General features: G+C 42.7%; 1 pseudogene; it reads right to left on the bottom strand.

The window, feature by feature from the left end:
- Positions 1-8,625: 8,625 nt before the first annotated feature.
- Positions 8,626-9,319, bottom strand: LOC103744634 (annotated as a pseudogene).
- Positions 9,320-9,360: the final 41 nt, after the last annotated feature.

The following is a 9,360-nucleotide window of genomic DNA, read 5'->3' as shown; positions in this document are numbered from 1 at the left end:
TCAGTCAGTAAAATGCTTGCTGTGCAATCACGAGGACCTGAGTTCCATCCTCTGAACCCATATAAAAAAGCTGAGCATATGGGCTGGAGAGATGGCTCAGCGGTTAAGAACACTGGTTGTTCTTGCAGAAGACCGGGGTTTGAATCCCAGCACCCACTGTCCTCAGCCATTGAACGACACAGGTGCACTTACCTACATGCAGGCAATACACACATACACATAAAATAAAAATAATAAATTTTAAAAAACTATTTAATAACCACATACTACACAGAAAAGCAATAAACTTATTTGACCCGCTCCCCTCACCCTACTTAATTCAGTATTTTCTCCATTAAATCTCCAAAAAGCATAGTAAGCTCCACCTATAAAAGTCTTGCCATTCACACACCTACAGTGCAGCAGGGGGCTTCTGGACAGAGTGCCTCCTTCCTTATATCCCCCTCCAGAATTCCACCTATTCTTTTAACATGAGACCATCATTTGTACAACTTAACATTCCCCTCCATGTGTTGAGGTGACTGAGAACAGACACACGATCAGGCAGATGCCCATCCACTCAAACTTTAGACATTGTCAAAATGACAGTTTTGTTATTGGTAGGTAAATTTGGATTGAAGAATGCAGCTTCATCTGATCATAATCGATTCTTCAAGTTTCAGATTAAGATGGTCTTGCTAAAAAGAGTTATGGAAGCAAAGCAGCAATAGGTATCCACAATCCCTTCACACCTATCAGGCTGCAGGAGCTGGGTATGCAGAGGTCTGGGCCTGGGACATGGCTCTGAAATTCAAGCAAACCAAGGTCATGCACCCCATCTGAGGAGCCCAGAGAAAAATGCATGCTTCTTCATAGTATGTGGACATCACCAGGGGAGGAAGGGGATACACAGTGAAGTGCCGATCAAGACCCTCTTCTCAATCTTACCAGTCAATTAAGTCAACCTTATGGAGAGGGCAGAGTGATATAGGCACTTAAGTAGAAGGAAGACTGGGAGCTTCCTGTTCCACTGATTATGTGCAGATAACATTTATCATCTCAGGTAGCCGCCCCCCGCCTTTTTTTTTTAAAGCTGAGCATAGTGGGGTATACTTGTAATCTCAGTGCAGAGGAGGTCAAGAATAGCAGATCCCTGGGGTTCCCTGACCAGCCAGCCTAGTCTACCTGGAAAGCTCTCAGTCAGTAAGAGATTCTGTCTCAAAACACAAGGTGAAGAGCTGGGGAGATTGATCAGTGGGAAACATGCTTACTATATTGGCATGAGGATCAGAATTTTGGTCCACCTATGCAAAAGATGGATGTGGCAGTGCATGTTGGAAACACCAGCACTGAGAGTCAGAGCCAGGCAGAGCTCCAGGGCTCCCTCACCAGCCAGTTTACCCAAAATAGCCAAGGAATAGGATCAATGAGAAATCCTGTCTCAAAAAAGAAGATGGAGGGTTGTCAAGATGACGCAGAGGGTAAAGACACCTGCCACCAAACCTAAAAAAAAAAAAAAAGTCAATTTTGGGGACCAACATGGTGTGGAAGGAGAAAATAGACTCCTGAAAGTTGTCTTCTGACCTCCACATGTGTGCAGTGGCAAGGGAGTGTCTATCCCTGGTCTGCCCCTCTCATCTCTCTCCTCTTTCAGAGTGCAGCCCACCACCCACACTAGAAACTGATCCAGTATCCCTCCTCCTCTGGGACTCCCGTAAGATTCAGTCATTCCCATCCTCACCATTTTGTTCCCTCTGTGACTCAGCCAACTGCCCTCTCCTCTCCTAGACCAATTCTACCATCTGCTCACCTTGGGCTCCCTTTCCTTCCATTCTCATTATTCATCCATCCTCACTGCTTCTCAGATGCTCTACTACTTGTCTGCCCAGCCCCTTGCCCTGTCCATACCCATCCACAGCCCTCACCTGCCATGGTGTAACCAGTCTTGCAGCTGCACTTAAAGCCGTGGGGATGGTGGTAGAATTTCTGGGTCCCATTGCAGTCATGGCACCCATTTGCACTCATCCTTAAGAGGGCAGGACAGGATGGCCCAGGATGCCCCAGGACGGCAACACATCGGCCCTGGCCCCACCGGGCTATAGGGCCTCACCCAAGGGACATCTGTACCACCTGCCCCAGATACCCACCTCTTCACCCCTGCCTCCTCCTAACCCACCCTGGAATCCCCCAGCATCCCATCGATCTCTGTGCCAGACCCGTGGACACCCGACATTCCCAGCTCCATGATCCTTCTCATCATCACAAGGGTCATCACTGAAGCCACCACCCCCATGTAGCAGCCACCTACGTCATGACTCCCCAAGGCACACCAGCCACGGGGGGGCTATCTCAGGCATAAGGCACAATGTGTAGCCTGAGCACAGCCCCCTTTTTCCCCTTCCCCTTCCTCTTTCCCCACTATTGTTGTGAGCCCCCAAAGTAGCTGCCTCCAGCCTCCAGGCATATATTGCAAGGGCAGGTAGGAGGGGCTTAGACACTGGCCAAGGAGGTGCGGAAGAGAGAGAGGTAGGGAAAGAAAATCAAATACATTTCTAGGACCACACACTCTTCTCCCAGGCCCTACCCTCCCTGGTTGTAGCTAGCACAGGACAATAGCTAGGCCATCAGAGGCTCCCTCAAAAGCCTTTGCTATAAGACAAAAGTTTAGCAAATTTATCTCTCAGTATTGGTGGAAAAATAAGGACATTTCCAAACAGAAACTAAGGCAATTCATGAAAACCAATCTAGCGCTGCAAGTTCATCCACTGGAGTCTAGTCAGCCTATGTAGAGCTCCTCCCTTAAAGGAGATCTACTCTCCCTCACCCAACAGTAATCAGTTGTCAATAGTTCTTTGGCTAGAGTTGGGGCCTGTTGCCCATTTCCCTCATTCTATGCTGGGACTGAGTTAGCATGGACTGAGTGCATGCTGTCACAATTGTTGCAGGTTCATATGAGCAAGTTTCCATTGTTCTGGAAGCCTCTGTTTCCTTATGTTCATGCATCAACCCTGATTCTTAAAATCTTTCCACCCCTCTGGGTTTGATCAAAACACCTTATATACATGTATGAAATTCTCAATAAAGCTTTTGTAAAAATTTTAAAAATTAAAAAATTAAATTTTTTTAAATTAAAAATGAAAAAAAAAAATCTTTGCACCCCCTTCCACAATGGTCCCTGAGCCGTGGGTGAGTGAGGTTTAATACAGGAGTTCTATCCAGGGACGCACACCCTGCAGACTCTTGATCTCTAAAACAGCCAGTTGTGGCCTTCTGTGTGCATCAGCTTTGTTGTATGAAGAAACTTTACTGGTGACAGTTGATGTATTAGTATTCTCTCCACCCTCTGTTCCACTGTGTCCTTGAACCTTACATGTAGAGGTTCCACTGTAGATGTGTCACTTAGGGCTGGACATCTCTCAGATATATATTTTCTATGAGTGATCAGTTGTGGAACTCTATAATAGTCTCCATCTGTTGCCAACAGAAGCTTCTTTGATGAGTGGTGTATGGTATACTTGTATATGAGAAATTGGTGCTAAGATCTGCAAATAAGAGAGAACAAATGTCACTTCTTTTCTGAGTCTGTGTTACTTCACTCAGTATAACAGTTTCTAGTTCCATCCATTTACCTTCAAATTTCATAGTTTTGTCTGTCCTTACCACCGAGTAAAACTCCATTGTGTAAATGTACCACATTTTCATTATCCATTTGCCAGCTGAGGGACATTTAGGTTGTGCAGGAAAGGATACATCATGTGAGAGGAGCATAAGGACAAAGGAAAACTGGAATCGCCATTTCCAGTACAGGAAATGAGCGAATCCCTAATTCAAACAGGGGAGAAGAACAGAAACACCAACGATCCAGTCAATCAGAACCAACTGACAAAAGCACAGGTAATAGCAAACCCCTCTCAAATGCCAGTGATCGCAACTTACCAACAAAAACAGTGCAGCTTAACTGACTAGATTACAAACCAAGATCTGGGACTGCAGAAAGGGCTCAGCAGTCAAGAGTACATGCTGTTCTTGCAGAGGACCCACAAGTTGGCTCACAACCATCTGTAACTCCAGTTCCAGGGGATCTAACAACCTCTTCTGTCCTCCAGGGGCACCAGGCATGCACATGGTGCAAACACACATGCAGGCAAAACATTCATATGCATAAAATAAAACTAAATGAATCTTAAAAAAAAAAAACTAAGAAACACACTTAGCAAGGCAAAGATATTCAGAGAGTGAGAGTATCCTATTTGCATATGTAGATAAAGCTTCCAAATTAAAATGAGCAAAGAAACTTCAGAGAAAAATTATAAACACAGACAAAACTGGATTAAACCAATATCTACAGACTATTCCATCAAGAGATGGGGAATATACATTCTTCTCAGAGGCACATGAAACCTCCTCAACTACAGAGCATAACAACGTGGTGTTGTATAAAAACAGACATTCAGACAAATTGAATACAATAGAGAATTCGGAAATAAAATGTGCAACTACAGCACCTGATTTTCAACGTAGGCACCAAAACACTCATTGGAGAAAAGACAACCTCTTCAACAAATGCTGCTGGGAAAACAGGGTGTCTACAAATAAGAGAATGAAACCAAGGGCTGGGGAAATGGCTCAGCAGTGAAGAGTGTTTGCTCCTCTTCCAGGGAACTAAGTTCAGTTCACAGCACCACAATCACTTGTAACTCCACTATGGAGATCCAAAACCTTCTGGCCTCTGTGGGTATCTGCACCCACGTGCACATAAACACAAATAAATAACAAAATAAAGGAATAAAAGTAGATCCTTATTTTTCATCCTGGACAAAAATCAATTGAAAATTGGCGGGCAAGATAGCTCAGAGAATAAAAGCACGCACTGGGCCACCTGATGAAATGAGTTCGATCCTCAGAACCCACGTAAAGGTGCAATGAGAAAACAACTCCACAAAGCTGTATTTTGACCTACACACATGTGCTGAGGCAAACATACTCACACGCTCACATCGTACACCCCTGAACCTTATACACACAATATTAATAATAAAATTAAAATTTTAAAAACAATTAAAAAGGGATCAAAGCCTTCGCGTAAGTCCCAAAACCCTGAAACTACCAGAGGAAGAACTTGGAGATGTAGGCAGAGACAGGGCTTTCCTGAAGAAAGCCCCAGTGCCTTAAGGAACATTAGCAATAAAGGACAAATGAAGTTGCCCGAAATTTAAATTCTTCTTGCACAGCAAAGAAAATTTTCAACAAAGAAACAGACCTCAGCATATGAGAAAATCTGGACAACTATTCCTCTCACAGGAGATTAATATCAACAAGATATAAAGTCAAAAAATTAAAAAGCAAAACAAACCACAGCTATCCACTCAATAAACAGGGAAAAGAAGTGAGAAGACAGTGCTCAACAGAAGTCCATACTGCCAATTAATGTGTGAAACAATGCCCAGCATTCTTAGCCATCAGGAGAATGAAAATTAAAAATGCATTAGGATTCCATTCCCCATTCCATTCCTCCCACCCCCCATCAGAATACCTATTCTCAAGGTAACGAAAATGCTCTCAAGGAAAAAGGAACCTTATATACTGCTGGAAAGAATTTAAACTAGCTAAACCAATATGGGCATCAGTATGGAGATTCCTTTAAAGAACTCACAGTAGAGCTACACTATGGTCCAGTTATACCATTTCTGGGTATACACGGAACAATGCTAAGTCAGCATAACACAGAGACATTCGCACATCCAGGTTTATTAAGCCCTGTGCACAGTAGCCGGGATATGGAACCAGCTTTAGTGCCTATCAAGACCTGAATAGATAAAAAATATGTATCTTTCTGAGACACTCAAAAAGACCAAAAAAAGTGCTGTGTATGCACAGTGGAGTTTGATTCATCCATAAAGAGTGAAATGACATCATTTGTAGGAAAATGGAATGTCTGGGGAACATGAAACTTAGCAAAGTGAGCTGGACTCAGAAAGACAAAGATTGAATGTTTTCTCTCAACATGCAGTATCTAAAATTAAATATATAAGCATGTGTGTGTGTGTGTGTGCGTGTGTGTGTGTGTGTTGATGGCATGAAAGTAGAAGAGGGAATATGTGAGGAGAAGGAGCTCTAAAAGGAGGACAAAGAGGGGAAAAAGAGGACAGGAGGGCAGTCGGATTGAAAAGAAAGCCACATGCAGCACGTTTTCTGTCTGTGTGGAGTTTATTGCATGTGACATGAACACAGGAGGATCTTTTGAGAGGAGGGGGACCAGTAGGGGTGAGAGACAGAGTGGCAGGTGAGGGAGAAAATGAGCCAAGTACAATGCATTACACAGTCACAACGAAGCCCACTATTTTTATACTAGCTTAAAATTAACCTTAAACATTAAGAAAAATAAGGTTGGAGACTCATATTTTGTTATTTGAAGTTAACTCCAATGTGACGGCATTTATCACGTTACAGAGTCTGCATAGGATTCACAGTAGACTCCCAGAACAATTCACAAGTCTAGAAATAAACTTTCACAATTTCTGTCACATCATTTTTGTAAGGGGTGTCAAGATAAGGCAGTGAGAAGAGAGTGATTTTCAAATAATGTTGACGGGACAGTTGAATAACCACATCAAAGAAGAATTTTTGATACCACAGCTTCGTTCCAGTGTTAAGTTCATTAGGGAAAAACTTTTAGAAGAAAACACGGGTTTTTCTTCAGGGCCTTGTATTTGTCGATGAATTCTTAAGTAAAACACAAAATTATGAACTAAAGGAAAATAGACACAGTGTCTTTATCAATATTAAAATTTTCTATTGTAAATAATATGATCAAGAAAGTGGGATTTCGGGGCTGAAAAGATAACTCAGCATTTAAAAGCACTGGCTGCTCTTGCAGAGGACCAGGGTTCAATTCCCAGCACCCACATGGTGACTAACAACCATCTGTAACTCCAGTTCCAGGGGATCCAGCACCCATTTCTGATCTCTGCAGGCATTGCATGACATGGGTGCACTTATGTACATTAAGGCAAAATGCTCATACACATAACAATAAATAAATTTTTTAAAAAAAGAATGCAGTGATTGGATCTTAATGTCCACCTTCTGTGGTTGAAGGAAGAAATTCCCATCACTATTTTGTGGAAACATAGAATCAGAATTTGTCTGTGAAAGTAAAGGCCTGGTTCAGCAGCTAAGAGCACTTGCTGCTTTTACAGAAGACCAAGTATAGTTCTGCAAACCCATGTTGGGCTCCTCACAGCTGCCTGTAACTCCAGCTCTGGAAGATCCAATCCGCCCCCCCCCGCCCCCCTCTCTTTGCACAAGAGGTCTTTTGGGCTTTTTTATTTATTATTTTTTATTTTATGTGTATGCGTGTACTGTCTTCATGTAGGTAAGTGCACCTGTATTGTGTAAAGCCCGTGGAGGACAGAAGAGGCTGTCGGATTGCCTGGAACTGGAGTTAGAACAGTTGTTAGCTGTCATGTGGGTGCTGGGATTTGAACCCGGGTCTTCTGCAAGAACAGCCAGTGTTCTTAATCGCTGAGCCATCTCTCCAGGCCCTACAAGAGGTCTTTTACTGACTTCAAACATAGGTCGGGGTGATAAAAAGCTTCCTTTAAATGCCACTGTATAGACTCTCAGAAGACGTCTCTACTAAACAGTACCACACTGTTTGCTAGCGTTAGTGCAGATATAAGATATACATCCTAGGGGGCTGTAGAGATGGCTCAGTGGTTAAGAGCACTGACTGCTCTTGCAGAGGACCCAGGTTAGATTTCCAGCACCTACATAGTGGCTACAAACCGTCCTTAACTCCAGTTCCAGGGGAATCCGAAGCCCTCTTCTGACCTCCGGGGCATTGCATGGACATTGGTGCACTCACATACATGCAGGCCATACACTCATACACATAAAATAAACATTATATATATAAAGATATACGTCCTAGAACAGAATTCCAAGGAGGATACCTAGCACCTCGTTTTTTTCCTCATGGGACAACAGCTAAAGCTTTAGCTGTTGTCACATGAGAAATGAGAACTTGGCAGTGAGGTAGTAGCAACATTCCTCACAGAAGACAAGAACTCAACAGTCATTCCCTGGACACCCCATACCTTAGGTTCCAACCACTCTCTCATGGGAAGTTGTGTCTACTTTAGCCATGTACTCAAGAGATGCTGAAGAGAAAAATGCCTGCCCAGCTCAAGTGCCTGCCAACAATCTGGTTTCTGAGGACAAAGGGAAATCACCAGAACTCAGCCACCAAATTTTGTATTGTTTTCTAAATTTAACACTTTTTCATAGAAAAGAAAACTGAAGGACAAATCAAATGGAAAGAACCACTGTTATAATAACTTTATCTTGCTTTTTACGGATGTTTATGAACGTTTTAAAAAAGCACCTCCTTACCATTTCTGACAGTTGTTAAAGTAGTCAATGAGTATCTTAACAGCTCGAGCACTGGCATCCTGTGAGGACTTCAGATCACTCACCAAAGACCTTGGCAGCTTTGCTGTCTTGTTTCAGCACAATGGTTTACCCACTCTCATGGTAAATCTGTCCAGTTGAATCTCCACCACACATTTTGGAAAATCAATGGTGATTAGCAAATTAGTTTGCTTTGGCACAGAACTGCACTCGCTTGCCTGGAAGCCAGTTTTGCTACTGGCATTGAAAATGACAAGTTTCACACTGTAAGAAATAGAGTCAGGTGTCTTGCAGGATTGTATCTGGTGATCAGCACGTGTAACAAGTGATGTGTTCCTTGATGTGTCTTCTCAAGATATTTTCTATCTGTTTCTGTTGGAGTCTTTGATTACAAGCTGGTTACTGCCATCTATAGAACCACCTGTACCCAATTCTGCCAATAAAAATGCAAGATGTTTGGGCTGATGATGTAATAGTTTGCATATTTCTGTAAAATTGACAAAAGATGTTTTCTTGATTCCTACTCGGACGACTTAGGGAGGTTTCATAACAAATTTCTGTTTTCTCCAGCAACCATATCTGGACTGTTTTCTCTCGTGATGTTGAATCCTTGATTCAGTAGCTCCTGTGTGTGTAGTCTCTTTCCAAGCCTGCCCAGGTGGGTCCTGACTGGTTACTGAATGAAATACCATCATCTTTTTGCCATCTTTATCTTCTAAAGCTTCATCTTTTTCTAGTAGTCCATCTTCATCTGGAAATTTGACATTCTTCTTTTCTTTCCTTGCCAGGCATGATGTCAAGGTCATGCCTGGTTCAGCTGGCTCCTGAGCATCACTGTCACTCTTAAGATCCTTTACAGCTTTATCAATACAAATATCTGTTCTGTTGTTTCCTTATTTTCTTTTGCATTCTGCTGGTACCTGCACATGTGCAAGTTCACACAGACACACATCTATACACATAATGAAA

Source organism: Nannospalax galili, unplaced genomic scaffold (genome assembly GCF_000622305.1).
Source record: "Nannospalax galili isolate Female #2095 unplaced genomic scaffold, S.galili_v1.0 scaffold1623, whole genome shotgun sequence".
NCBI lineage: Eukaryota > Metazoa > Chordata > Mammalia > Rodentia > Spalacidae > Nannospalax > Nannospalax galili.
This window is presented reverse-complemented; position numbering and strand designations above follow the sequence as displayed.